We start from the raw sequence: 15,580 nt of genomic DNA, 5'->3' as shown, positions 1-15,580 counted from the left end.
TATAAAGTATAGCCAGTAGTAAAAAAAAAACAACAACAAGCAAATCTCTCAAATATAAAGGCAAAGCCAAAAAAAAACTTGATTTTCCCCATAATAAACTTTAAGCTGTGACTTATCAGAGCTCACTCTCTCTCTCTCTCTCTCTCTCTCTCATGCATATAGATATATCAAATATATGTACAACTCTCCAACTATATTAGTTTTGTATCTTTTGGCCATCCAACACAGTGTCTGTGGCCAAGCTATTATGCGCTCGTGGGCAGGATATAAAACTGTTTTGATGGATATGCCACAATCACAAATTGTTTCGTTTTTCGGCTTTTTGGTTGCTGCCCTGAAAATGTCCAACTGCATTCATATGATTAACATCAATCAGGGCGGTTGCCCAAAAGTGGGCGTGGTCGCCATGACCCGCACTCGCACCGCTCGTAATTAAAAATCAATCAGCGTGTGGCATACGGCTTAATGCTGAACAGCAGTAAAAACAGCAGCAGATAGTCCGATAGACTCGACTACCGACCGCTAGATGGCGTTTCGCTGCAATTGAGCTCTGTTGTGGCTTTGCCTGATGAATTCAGTTGAATGAAGCTCGGTTTGAGCAGTTGAATAAAAGGGAATTTCATATATCTGACAAATATTTGATTGGAAATTAATTGTTGAGCTAAATAAAATAAGCTGAAGTACAGATTGAGGGCTTAAGTTGAGTTGAGCAAGTCAAGTGACATAAAGACATTAGATAAATTAATAAGCATTAAATTGTTGTGGTTTTTGTATTTTTTGCTTTTCTTTTATATGGTTGAATAATTGTAGTAATTAGAGGAGTTTGTTTTGATTTGCTTTAGCTAATGATTGGCTGCATTAGCACTCCAAGAGTTTATTGACCTTCCTTAAAAAAAAAACAATTGCTTATATAAAACAAAAACAAATGTAAATATTCCATTAAAAAAGTTTCAATATTATATAGTTTTAGATATCGTAAGAATATTTTTTAGGTTTATGAGTTAATGCTAGAGCATTTCATTTAGGCTCTGAATGATTTTTAAAAACATACTTTTGAAGGAAACGGGGAAGCTTGGGGATTAGCAAAGAGAGTGTGGGACACAGAGAGAGAAGACAGAGAGTAGAAGGAAAGCAAAATTGTGTAAGAGTTTGCTTTTACTTTTGCTTATTATACTTCATATTTTTATTAAAGTGTTCCACTAAGGATTATTTAATTATTATAGACTACTCTGTAGAGCTAAATAGTTAAATGACAAACAAATGGAATTCAATTAAAGAAATTACTTGGTATACCTATACAATAAAAAAAGGGTTGATTAATTTGTGGGTTTTAAATTAGTAATTTAATTCATAAAAATAATTTTTTTTTTTTAATTGATATTTTTATGATTATTTATTTGATTTAAAAAAATATATATTTTTTTAGCATAAATTAATATTATTAAAATTATATTTTGGTGTCGCAATTTTTTAAAATTAAGAATAGTTTTTGTTTTTATAAACTCTTAAATTACTTACATTCTAAACTAATTAATTTGTTAAAATAATTTTTTTAATTTTTTTTTTTTGTAAAAATTAATAATTTTTTACTCCAAAAATTTGTTTTACCCACATCTCAAAGAAAAGGTTTCACAAAATTGTTCAAAGAAATATAATTTAGAATAGACTTCCTAAATTCCTAAACATTTGATAATTTGGCAATCAAATGATTTATTTAACGAATACAAGTCCTAAAGCCAACAATTTGGAAATTGGCTAAAAGTCAAAATGCCATCTGACATTTAGAGAGTCCCATTGTGCGGGGGGACGGAAGAGCTACAGTCAAAAACGTTTCCAAGTCTTTGATTAACACCCACCACACATATCAAAGTCTCAGTCTGAGTCAGCTCCGAGCTTCTGATGCTCAGTTTTGACAGACAGCACCCAAAGGCCCAGAAGCCTCTGGCTGGTATTTATTTGTTTATGAAATGTTAATTAGCTGCAATAAACCAGACGTAACCAAGAAACAAAATACTTTGCACACTGACTTTGAGTTTGAGACAATGGCATTTCAGGTATGAAGCGGAGTGGGAGTTGTTTGCACCGAAAAAAAAAAAAAAAAATAATAATAATAATAGGCAGAAGACTCAGTTTATTATAATTTTCACGCTTGTCTGAGTTGAGCAGACCTTTTTGCTTCGTCTCTCGGTGCGAACGATTTAACCCTTATCAACCGATAAGGTTTTCCTTCTTTATTCTATTTACAAGATGAGAAACCACAATGAAAGGAAGATGAAGAGTAAGAATAGCGCTAGCGGGCGATCATGACTACGTAATACTCTTTCATGGTGCGAAATTAATTTTTAAAGGGTTTATGTAGCAAGTTCAAGTTTATATATGCTCAAAATGAATTTTATGTAAACTCAGACGTAAGAAAAGATATTACGAATAAACCTATATACCTATCTTTTCACTATCTTTAAAAATTTGTATAATATTCTATAATCAGATTCTTCTTATTCCCATCAAAATAGTTCAGTTTTACCTAGTATAGTCTCAGAGCGTAATTTATATGTGTCTAGCATAGAAAATATCAAACTTTTCCTGCTCTTTCAGTTTGATTCATTTTCTCTTTTATTTATTTCCACATAGTTTGCCGCATTGTCCAGAGGCCAAAAAAGCATAAACAGATCAATAAAAACAAAACAACAGTTATAGAGCTGGGTTGGCGACATAAACTACTGTCAAGAGCAAAGAACAAATCCCAAAAACCCGAATCAACAACGACAACAGCAACAACAACAACAACAACAACTATAGCAATGAAGCAACTGTCGCAGTTCCCATGCAAATTTCACTGGCGTCCCTTAGTAACCCGGCTCCCCCTCCTCGACCAACTGTACTGCGACCGCTTTCCGTCATTAGAACTGTAGTCCATGTCTATTTGTTTGCACAAATAATGTGTAAGCAGGCATATTTTTGTCAACGAGGCTAATTCCAGTCAGAGATTTACGTGACAATGGCTTCGGGGCTGGCTGAGAGCTGAGAGCAGGAATTCTTTGGGAATTCCAACGGACGTTGGACGATAAGAAAAAGCCGAAAAAAAAATGGAATTGCCAACAACAACAACGACAGCAGCAAGAAGAAGAAGAACAACAACATGTCATGCAGCTCGACACAAAAACAATTACAAAACAAGTTCCATCAAAGCGCTGCTGCTGCGAGTGCGAGCGAGAGGTGGGCAGTGGGCGAGGGCGGGTGAGAGGGAGAGAGGGAGATGGGTGCATACTAAAGCTGAGGTTTGTCTTCGTCGTTTTGCGGCCAGTCAGTCAGGCCATAAAAAGCAAATATAACGGCAATGGCGAGAGGTAGGCCATGAAGCGGCATCAACAAAACTGGGTTAGGTGGCACGAAGAAGGGTGGGAGGGACGAGGGCGGCTTGAGTACTTGCAGAAGTGGATGGTGCTGCTGCTGTTGCTGCTGCTGGACAGCCACTCCTCCATTGTTAACACAAACATCTCTGTTGCGCTGCTGCTGTTGCTGCTTCTGCTTCTTCTCGTTTCATTTTGTTTTTCTTCTCTGCTTCGCACCTATGCAGCATTTGCTGGCGTTGTCTTCACGTGGTTTATTGTATTGCAAAATGAATGTGTGACACATATCCCAGTTAGCCAGGTCTACAGCGGCGTTCCACTTGCGCTGACAACAATCAGAGCGATATCAACTGGGCAAATATGTCATATGTGTCAAAAGCCATAAAGCTCTCTCTCGAATGTTACCAAATGATAAATTTCATTTTAATTTCATTCTGTGGTAAGATGTCACAATACGTATACGTAATATGCATATAACAAACCAATGAAAAAATATAGAAAATATATATATATATATATGTATACACTCCAATTAGGTGGTCAACTTTAAATGATAAATGAACAAAAAATAAACTTACGCAGAAATTCATTTCAAATCTGCAAGCGAACTGAAACTGTAAATTTTTAGCACGCCAAAGGCAAGTCAATACACTCATTCACATGCACACCCACATTCACATTCACACTCACACTCACACTCTCAGTCCAGCCCTGACCAGCTCAATATAAGAGATTGCCTTACGCCATGAGCTTTTCATTCATATTTGTGCAGCACACATTAAGAACCGCAACTCTCCAGCTCTTCCTGCACTCCGTTCGCTACTCTCCCATCTCCCATCCCATCTCCATCCTCGTCACTCATACGCTCGCCTGTCGCAGCCGTCGCTTGTTTATTGGCTGACAAGTGCTGTGCGTCCGGCTACTATTGCGGAAATGAGCAAATGACTAATGACTGACCAAGAGTCAAACGCCCAGTAGACGACGACGGCAGCCGTCATCTCTCTTCATCGCACTTCCCCTGCCCTGGTGTCGAGTTGTGCTTGCGTGTGTGTGTTAGTGAGTGTGTGTGTGTGCATTGCGCTTCAATTAAAGAAACGCAGGAAATTGAACTTTTAGCGGGACCGTCATGGGGGGGACGATAAGGAGGCAGCATCAATCGTTACGTTACGGTACCTACTTGTCTGTCTGTCTCTTCCGCTGGCTGGCCGACTGCCTGGCTGGCTGGCTGCTGTTTGGCTGGTTTGCTTTGTGCTTAAAGCGAGACGCGCGTATCCGTATCCAGTTGTTGCATATAGTACAAGTATTTAAGTGTGGGCTGCTGTTACAGTTTGAAGAGCACTTCACTTTAGCACTTTACACTTGCACACGCTCACTCACGCATTCATATACAATCACACACATACACACACACACACACACACACACTCATATATGCAGACAATAAACAATAATCACGCTGTGTGCCTTGAAATATCTTGGGCGATTTCTTTGTACCGCTATAATTGAAACGCCACATCCACGCATTCACGTTCACCGCATGCCGACCAAAAAGGTAACGAACGCGCGCGCGTCTACGTTAAACGTCTACGTTCACGTTCACGTTCACGTTCACGCTTACGTCAAACGGTTGCGACTTGCCGCTGCCGCCAACTGCTGCCGCGCCAAAAAACAAACGTGTACTGACACATCCGCACAACATTATGCGCATTTTATGGCCGACGACCTTCGCCGTGGACTTCGTGCATTTTTAGTACACCCACGAAGCCGACACGACGGCGACACAGCCGAATGGCATACAATCAAGAAAACATTGTCCTAGGCGCAACAGACGAACGTGAAACGTGCCAAAAATGCAATGAGCCGCATTTACCGTGAGAGCGCCGCGAAGAGAGCAGCGAAGAGTGTGAGAGCATGCGCATTGCATAACGGTTAAACATTATGAGCTGGCAATGCCCCGCTGTCCAGCTGGAGATTCAAAAAACCGGACACTGATTTGACGACGCTTTGACAATGAAGATGAATGAATGTGAGCTGTGTGGTGTGGGCATGGGAGTGGAAGGGCCAGGGGTGGTAGACTGGACGGGGGACTAGTTGATTGAAGTGGAGTGAAGTGTGCAAGGCGTGCTGTGTGTGTGTTGTTATGTGCCCTTTGACCGCAGGTGCCGGCCGACAGCTAATAAACTCGAAAACCCAAAATGTTCGTCGAATTTATTGTAAAACATTTCTAGCCCCGGGCACTAAGACTGACAAATGGCCACGCACCCAGGCAATTTGCAAGTTCCCTCCTCACCACCCAGCGCCACATTCCCCATCCCCAGCTAACCTATAAAGTTTGTGCTCGTCTCTTTTGGCCATTGCATGTTTTATGCTCAAAGCATTCGTTGTTGTTGCTGTTGCTGTTGCTGTTGCTGCTTGGTTTTTAATATACAATATTAGCCGGTAGTGATGTTTCAATTAATTTTTAAGGTAGCTCGAAGAAGAAGAGGAGCAGCCAAGATATAGTAGAGCTGAGGCAGAGCAACTTCTAACCGCATGCTAAGATATGATGGCAGCTCCCAAACCAACAGACAAATAAATGGGTTGCTGCAAAGGGTAAATTTTTCATAGTTGGGTGGCTCATCGAATTTCGTTTCGTTTCGGGCGGAGCTCAAGAAATTGCCGTGGACTCGAGATGAGGTAGAAATTGCGGTTAGCTGCATTGGTCAAGCGAATGAATTTAAGGACTTTAAGCGATTTATTTCGATGCTCAATTGGGATCAAAACAGATGTTTGCCTAGGAATTTAGCTTGTACTGAGATGAAGAAGGGAGATATATGATTGATATAGATATGTGCATATTTATATACTGAAATATTCTGAATGAAAGAAAGCGAAAAAACGGAGACGATGACCAAAGATGGTTATTAGACGCGGCAGCTTGAGAAAAGCCTGAAGTATTCTATATTTGTAAACAAAATTATTAATTGTGGTCCGGGTAGAACTCTGAACTCTCTTCTAGTACCCCACCATACTACATTTAGTTATTTCACTGATCTACATTTAATTATAGTTAATATATAATTAAATTATATTATGTACAACTCCAAACTATATTTTCTATATTCTTCGCTGAACCTAGTCAATCTTAGCGTAATTCATTTCAATCCCGTAGGACCTTCAAGTATACGAGCATATATAATCCACTTTATAGTCTCTAAGTGCCTTCAGCTTATAAATCGAAATCCTTTTGCTCCGTAGAGCATATTTTTTCCACTATATATATATATATATATGCATATAGAAATACCGTTATGTGCGATAGTCTTAAGAGCTAATCCCCGTCGGACTGAACATTTGCAAATTTTGCAATTTTCAGTCAATTGTGTGTCCAGCTGCCAAGCTGAGCGCCCCGTGTGGAAGACAATTTAAAACTCTTACACTATACCCATCGCTATCTCTCTCTCTGTCTCTCTGCTTCACTCTCTCCTTCTGTTGGGCATGCTCTACCTACGTTCTAGGCTGTAGTCGCAGTTCCCCCCAGCTTGTTGTGGTTTAATGGATTTGCAGTTTGCAGTTTCTTAACAATTCGATGTTATTTTCGCTCTTTCACTTCCTTTTCGCGCTTTGCCCTTTTCGTGTTCAATTTTTTTTCTTTCTTTCTCCCCCTTAACACTCTCTACTAGAATTTTTACTATTTTTTTTTTCGTTTTTATTTTTTTTTTTTTGGTAATTGCTTCCCATTGTTGTGCTTCGATTGCAAAGTTGCGCCCGGCTCCCAGGACTAGCTGGGCGAAAACCCCAAAGGATTCGCAGCATTGCAAATTGTGGTGCATTGTGCAGCCAGCTAAACATTTAATGTGCACACTTGAAGGACAAAATCGAAAGAAGATTAAAGCGCTGGGATATCTACGAAATGTGTGTGCATACATACACATGTGGCTGAAAGTAAGTGGCCAGAGATTTATCCGCACTAAAATTCCTTATTCTCTTAACATTCGAGAGGCATTAACATGAGAAGTGCAATTGTGCAACAGTTGAGATGGGTTGGTGAGGGAGAAAGCCTGAGTGAAGCTGTGAAAAGACACATATATGTAGTTTTTCTGTTTTGGAGAAACAGAAATTTCACGCTCCGAAATTCCGAATTCTCCCCAGTGGATTTTTTCTGAAATATCAAGATAAAATATAGCATGTAACAGATAACAGAAAATGGACAGGGAAATTATTGAAAAACAATCAAAATAAACTGAGCTTAGATTAGATAAGAGACTCGTATCAACCGCAAACTGAACCTCGGTCTCCTCGGTGCGAAGCCAAAAAATTTGGACACAGCTTTAACTGCAAGTGTCATGCGTAAGTCGACAGCGTCGAGCCACGACAGACCCGGCATCAAACACACCGTAGGCTTTAAGTCTCAAACCTCAAGCTTCTTTCAGCACCCTCAAGCCTCAGTCTCTAACATCAGTGTGTAGTCAAGACAGCATGAATCATCAGCCTCAACCCCAACTCATGGCACTGGTATCATGGCTCAGTCTCAAATCCAAACATCAAGCCTCAGTATCAAACCTCTAACCGCAGTCTCAAACCCCAAGCGTCTGCGTCGAGCCAAGCCGAGACATCCTCAACCTCAACCTTACCTTATCAATCGAAAGCCTCAGCATCACGCCTCAGTCTCCGTCTCAACTCTCAAGCATCAGTGTCGAGCCTAGACAGCTTGCGCCGCAGTTTCAACCTCAGACTCTAACTTCAAGGCCTCAGCCTCAAACCTCAAGCCGAGATATCCTTAACCTCAAGCTTATGTATCAGTCGTAAGCCCCGGCATCACGCCTCTCAGTCTCAAACCGCAGCCTCTAACCTCAAGCGTCAGTGTAGAGTGAAGACACCGTCAACTTCATCCTCAGAATCAGACTAAGAATCATACCTCAGCCTCAATCTGTCTCAGTCCTCAGTCTCAAGCCTCAAACACCGACTCAAGCCTCAGTCTCAAACTTCACAGTCAAGCCTTGACCCTCATTGTCGAGCCTGATCAAGCGTTAGCCTTAAACCAAGTCAGCTTAAAGCCCCAAGCCTCACGCTTCTAGCTCAAGCCATAAGCCTGACTAATCAAACCTCAGCCTCAAGCCTGCAGTCTCAGTCGATTATAATTGCCCGACCTATCCATCCAATCTACAACGTATACCTTTCAATCAATTAATATTGCAGTCGATACCTATAATTATAAAATACAAATACACATAATTATATCTCTGCAATTTTCGCCACATGAATTAACGATTTATTTCATTTTGTTTATTTATTTATTTATTTATGTTGTGTTAGATGTTCTCTCTTTTGTTTCATTTTGGGTGTTTTCGCTTTGATTGGGCTATCGAAATCACAGTGTTGCACAAATGAACTCCCCGGCCAGCACGTATCTAATTTCATTTCTCACTACATGAGTGCCACATAAAAAACTAATTCAAAGCGCTCAATATAATTTATATCGCTCGCTGGCTATCTCTGGAAGGGACTTTCGGGCCCAATGGCCGCTCAATCGCACACACATACACACGCACACACACACATACACACACACACACGCACGCACAATCGGGCCAAAGAGGCGAAAGAAATTTTTGTAATTTTTATGACCCCAAAAGACACATCAATTCCATCCCCCAAAACGTGCCACGACAGGGATCGAGCTAGGGGAGTGGGAGGAATCCGAAGAGGGACAGAGGACGGAGCTTTTTTTTTTTTTTGGCAACAACAAACATATTTAAAGATGTAAGCGCAATAAAATAAAATAATAAAAATACACAACTTTTGTCCGGCCCATTCCAAGAAACTTGTTTGCTTGTTTTGTTAGGCTGTGTATATGGGGGTAGTTTGGGGCGAGGGGGCTTTGTCTGGGCCTCGACTATAAACTGTTGCAAGTTATCTAAAGTGTTAAATCACCTGATGCCGTCAGCATGAAATTTACGCACATAAATCTTTTAGAACGAGCCCAAAGCTCAGGACGAGGACGAGGACAAGTCCGAGACCGAGAATGAGAATGAGAATGGGCCCAAAAATAATATAAACCAAAACATAAGCAGGACCCAAACTTGCATGAGGGTGGTAAGATGAGTTGGGGCAAGCATTAAATGTGGCAAAAAAAAAGTAATAATAATAGAAAGTAGCAAATAAATAATAAAATAATATAAATTTTTACTGTTTAGTTTGGGATTTCATTTTGACAAGAAAAATGTAAGAGTAAGTTTTAAAAAAAAAAATTAAATTAATAAATTGAGACAAGTGGATTAAGGTAAATAAAACTTAAATAAATATCTGGTCTTACTAAATATATTACTTTTGATTTAATGAATTTAACGAGAGCTGAGTCTATATACATATATATTAACCTTCAGGAGCAGAATCAATAATAAAGCCTTACAGAAGTCTTTTAGTAAGCCCGCCTGTTATACTTTATCTGTTGATCATTTTGTCCGTCCGTGCATGAGCCTGTTCGTCTGCCGCCTGACTGTGCCGGCCTATATCTACTTCAATTTATCTATATGTTTTATTATTATTAATTTATATGTTAATTTGAATTATTCTCCGACCCTTTTGTTTATTTTATTTTATTTTATTTTATTTATTTTTTTATTATATAGAGCATGCAAAGTAAGTAATATTCACATGCTAAAATGAAGGATTTAAAAAAAAATTAAATCAATTTTTGGAATATTCATCTATATATAAATATATATTTTTTATAATAAACATCCCAACAAATATATAACTCTTGAAATAAATCTAAAAAGTTGTTGATTTTATGAAAAAAAAAAAAAAATCATCTGACTTCTTCTATTAAAGAAGTTAACAAAAGTATTTACAATTCATTAAATCTGTATGTAAATAAAGTTTTATATATTTTCGCCAAATAATATATTATATAGCTTTCCAAGCATCTGGTAGACCCCTCCTACACATCAGCAAACCCAAAGAATTTATTTTATATATTAATATTTTGAATCCCTCACAAATATTTATTCAGCCCATATTTATGGGCAGCCCTCGCAGTTGCAGTTGCTTAAAAAGGTTGCCAAACAGCCCGTTGACAGTGCCGGGGCTCACACTCCAGATTTATACTGCGTCCCTCTTCCATCGCCACCCCCACCCCCCTCTCGCACAGCCCTCCGTCGTCTCTAGGCGCGCCCTTGGCCATCGATCGCTTTGAGAAAAGGTTACGTGCGTGCTCGTAGAGATTTTCCTCTTAAATGAACGGAGTAGGCGGATGGGGGCGTGGTCTACCTGGTGGGAGTTCCGTGTATATTTCATAGGTTTATAAAAAGGCGCCTTCAGCTGACGAAAAGCGGTCGACTGACAACTGGCAACTGGCAACAGTCTGGCAACAACTGTTTCCTATCATATGCCCATTGATTGGGGCGGGCGAGTCGGGGAGGAAGCTCGACAGGCTGGGGCACAGCAGGAAGCTGTTCAAATAGTTGGCAATTGGTTGCGTTTCAGCCAACTCAGCTCGATTGCGATTGCCTTAGCTCTTTCGCTTCACTTTGGCTCTCTTTTTTATTTCCTCATTGAACTTCGACTACTACTAACTTCAGTACACCTGTCTAAGGAGTTTCGCAGTTGAAAACAGGGGCGTGGGGGGGGGGGGGGGGCGACGATTGGGTATTAGCAGCTGGATCAGCAAAAGCTGCTGCGGCAAACAGTTGGAATCAACGGCCGGCGCTGCAGTAAAACAGCTGCATAAAAGTGGCTAAGCATTGGAGTGGGGAGGCTTGGAGTTGGGGCGTGGCAGGAGTTTAATGTAATGAAAACGGCAACAGCCAGCGACAATAAAAAACAACATTCGATGCGAAGCGAAATGCGAGAGAAACGCGAATGGGAGAGGGAGAAAGAACAAAACACCGAGAGCGTTTAACAAGCACAGCCAAAGCAAGCTAAGGTCAGGGGTGAAGGGGAAAGGGGAGAGCTGAGGAGTGTGAAAAGAGCGGACCAAAGGGGGTGCCCAGGAGTTGAACGTTTATGTGCAAAAGTTTTTTGGTCACAAAACGTTTTAAGCGCTCAACAATCAAGTCAAAAAGCAAAGCAAAAACAACAACAATGACAAAACTTTGGATGGCGGGCGGTACGAGTGAAGTTAATGATATGTTGAGTACCCACATGCATTAACTTTGACTGTATTATTAACCCCAATCAAATCTCTTCAAATGTGTGTGTGTGAGAGAGAGAGAGAGAGAGAGGGAGAGGGAGAGAGGGCAAGAGCTTATTGAAAGTGTGTTAATATTTGAAAAGTTTGTAAAAGAAGTTGATAAGAAGTCCTAGAGTGATAAAGAGAGGGAGAATGAGAGTCTAAAGTCGGAAAATAAAGACAGACAATAATTGAAATTTAAGGAGTGAGGATGAGGATGAGAAATAGAAATAATGAGAAAGGGTAAGAGTAAGGTAATGGAGCACGGAAAAAAGCGATAAGAAGTATGGAGATATCAATAGCTAGATTGACAAAAAGACAGAGAACTAGAGAGGAGAGTTAAAGATAATAATCTTGATATAGATTCGTTTCTATCTTTGTCCCAGCCTTCCTTCTTTCTCTCGCGTTCTCTGTCTATTTTGGTGCTTCCGTACCTCCTGCGCAGAAAGTTACAAAGAAGAAGAGAGGAAGGGAAGAAAAGGGAAAAATTGGGAAAGCTTATGAAAAGAGAAAAATGATAGCAATGGAGATGGAATCATAGGGAGAAATAGATTTAAAGAGGCAGGAAAATCGTGAAACTTGCAGATCGTATTGACAGCATTGAAATGCATGCATCTGCCACAAAGATTTAGTTAAGGCAGCTGCATGACAAAAGCTGAAAGCTACAAGACTCAATGTAGGATACATCAATGCCAAAGACTGAATAATAATAATTCATTGTTCATGAAATAGAAAACATATTCATGATTTACAGAAATATAAATGCTCCTCTTAGTTTAGAACTTCTAGCGAATTTATGGCAGAAGCTAAATATTCTAAGACTGCATGGCAGAAGCTGAATGATATGAAACTCGATGGATGGTACATCTATGAAACTTGTAGAAATATTTATTGGAATTTGCTCGCTAAATAAAGAGCATAGAGTAAGAGCATGATTAAGAAACTAAGCTCCACACTTCTAGTGAATGTTACTGAAACAAAACTTGAAATTGGAGTTAAGGCATCTGAATGACAAAAGCTGAATGCTACAACACTCAATGGAAGGTGTATTAATAAAACTTGTGGAAATATTGATCAACATTTCAAAATTTCGTTCAGAAAAGAAAGCATAGCCTCATGAATGCCTCTGTAACTATGGGCCAACTCTTCTAGTGAATGTGGAAAAAACAAAACTTGAATCTTCAGTTAGGGCAGCTGCATGACAAAAGCTGAATGCTACGAGACATGGTGTAAGGTACTTTAATGCCAAATAATAATATGAATGAATTGCTCATGAAATAGACAACATATTAATGGCTCACAGAAATATAAATGCTCTTATTTTAGGTCTTCTAGGGAATTTACGGCACAAGCTGCGATCAGACTGCATGACAGAAGCTGAATGATATGACACTTGACGGATGGCGTATTCATTAAACTTTCAGATCGTGATTATAACATTGAGATGCATTCATCTGCCAAAGCACAAGTGTCTAGTATTTGAAATACGCCTTTTGGTGAATTAAAGCGCGAGAGGGTGAATTTAGGGATGGGGGTGAACTATAAGAAAACCCGAAATTCTATTAAGTACTTATAAATCTACATTTCAAATTTGGCGACTCTAGCTCCAAAGATGTTGCATATATAATTTTATTACTGCATTTCGATTATGTTTTTAATCGATAAATAATTTACCACAAATTTTGGCTTAAAGTTCAAAGAGTTAAAATATATTTATTACAACATACAAATGTCAAATTTTGAGTTTAAGCCCTTATTATATTTTTATTTTAACGTGCCCAAGTTTGATAGATTTTTGTGTGTTTGCCCGTTTTCCTTTTTGGGCTAAGCATAAAGCAAAGCTCTGGACAAAGCCTTCAGTAGATGTCGAAAGATTGTTTTTGGCCCAGTTTGTTTTTTGGGGCTATCTGCTTGGAAATGTTACCCCGGAGAGTTGCTGAAACAAAAGGGCAACAAAAAAGCGAGAGAAAAAGGGCAGCCAAAGCGGGTAGCAAATGACCTTGCTAACAAGTTTGCAATGCTGGCTGTTATATGTTAATGCACACTCACCCACGCCCACCGACGCCCACCTGTGTCCACCTACGTCCACCTGGAAGGCCAATAATGAAAACTACTTCAACATGCAGTAAAGCAAAGTGCCCGGATTTTGAGCAATAGCAAAAGCGAATAATAATGAATTAATTGATTACAGGTAAATGGCGTACAGTTACAGTTGAAATAGGGGGAGGGGCATGGGGGCGGACAGGCACTAATAACAAAAATAGCCAACTAAAGAACAGGCCACATCAAGTGCATAAGCTGCTCTAAGCGCATCAAGGCCCAAATGAAACAGGTTTAAATAGAAATCTATTTGCCGCACCGTAGACCCCGAAATGGAAATAGAAATCGAAATCGAATCGAAAATGGAAATGGAAATTGTTGGAAAATTGGCATTGGCAACAGCCAATAGAAGAGACAGGCTAATTAAAATTTAATTGCACATCTAAACGTAAATTTACAACAAACAACAGCAAAACAATCAACGCGACGCCAAAAGGTAATACAACACGGCCCAATTATATTTATAAATATACTTATACATATACCCTTTATATAAACATATATAACTAACGGTTCTACAAAGGGTCTCCTGGCAAGGTGAAAAGACATTAAAAAAAAAAAAAAAAAAACAAATAAAAAAAAAAAGGACGAATGCCAGACGCTCCCAATTTTCAATAAAATTAATAATAAAATAAAACATTTAAAAATAAGATAATAATAAATAACAAAATAAAATAAATAAAAATGTTTTTCTACAATTTTTTTTGGCGTATTAATAATTTTAAATATTTTAGTTTACTTTACTTTACTTTACTTTATATTTAAACTTTATTTTTATATATAATATCCATCATGAATAAAAAAAAAAAATTTTATGGGTAATTTAATATAATCTATTAGTTAAAAACATAAGCCAAATAATATTCAATTTAAAATCTCATCAAGTATTTAAGAAATATATATATTTTAAGAAATACATATTTTTATTTTGTTCTTAAAAATTTAATTCGCAAAAATACAAATTGCAGTAAAAGTGCAAATGAAATTAGATTTTATTAAAAAATTGTTTTATATAATTTTGAAATATTATTGATAGTTTCTCTTTTTCAAGTTTCATAAAAACATATATTCATTCTACTGTAAATACAAAATTATTAAAGAAATTATAAATAGGTACACATATTTTTTTAATGTGCGTTTAAAAACAAATCAATTTCTTAAATTTTAAAATAATTGGTTACGATTATTATAATTATTATTATTACAAAAAATTTTTAAAATTTCTCTTTTAATTCCATCAATTTCCCATAATTGGTACGAGCTGTTTCACTTCAAAATGAATTCTCTCGCTCTGTTTTTCCACACTTTTCTCAACGAGCCTGACCAACTGAGAGAACCCTCGCAAAAAGAGGAAATTAGAGTGTCAGAAAAAGCCATCATTAAATGTTAAATTCAATTGCATTATGCAGTTAGTTGGCAAGTGGCATTTAGTTTGTTGTGTTCCACCGGCCACGCCTCCAAAACAAACACCCCTTACAAGCATACAATGTACATACATATGTATATATAAATATATACTACAAGAGCAGTATATATGTATGTATTTAACTCTACGTATCACTCGCTGAGTGCAACACATTTTCAAACATTTCCACAACATTCCCGTTGCAGTAGTTGTAGCTTTAGTAGTTCATAGAATATTGGCACTAAAAACTATTCTTTACATAATTTATGCGAAATTTTGCACTAATTGCAATAGTTAATGCAGATTTGAAACCGCATTTGAATTCCGTTCGTGTGCAAAAACATGCGCCCGTTGCCATAAACCACCAAATAGCTCATTTACATACGAGCCCATCCCAAAAAGCACTATAAATAAATAGAAAGCTGACCAAAACAGCTGGTACAAACTCATAAAAGAATTGTGCAGAGGGCCTAATAAAAGTTTGTCATAAAAATTAAATGAAGGTGAATTAGTAAACAAATAAAGTCTTAAGTAAAACTATTATTTACTTACTTTGTTACATATTATGTGTCG

At 38.3% G+C, this 15,580-nt stretch overlaps 1 protein-coding gene across 4 annotated transcripts in view; it reads right to left on the bottom strand.

The window, feature by feature from the left end:
* Positions 1-15,580, bottom strand: part of LOC115563825 (uncharacterized) — a 78,745-nt gene extending 63,165 nt beyond the window's left edge. The window contains exon 1 of one of the 4 annotated variants that reach the window (XM_089257409.1): positions 15,560-15,580. The gene's annotated coding sequence lies outside the window, so the exon portion shown is untranslated. Of the gene's footprint in view, positions 1-4,523; positions 5,054-15,559 lie in introns of those variants that run through there. The other 3 variants (XM_089257408.1, XM_089257407.1, XM_089257410.1) reach the window with 3 other exon arrangements.

This window comes from Drosophila navojoa, chromosome 3 (genome assembly GCF_054131105.1).
Source record: "Drosophila navojoa isolate 15081-1374.11 chromosome 3, UAZ_NAV_1.0, whole genome shotgun sequence".
Classification (NCBI taxonomy): Eukaryota; Metazoa; Arthropoda; class Insecta; order Diptera; family Drosophilidae; genus Drosophila; species Drosophila navojoa.
Note: the sequence above shows the minus strand (reverse complement) of the source record. Positions and strands in the feature narration are given on the sequence as shown.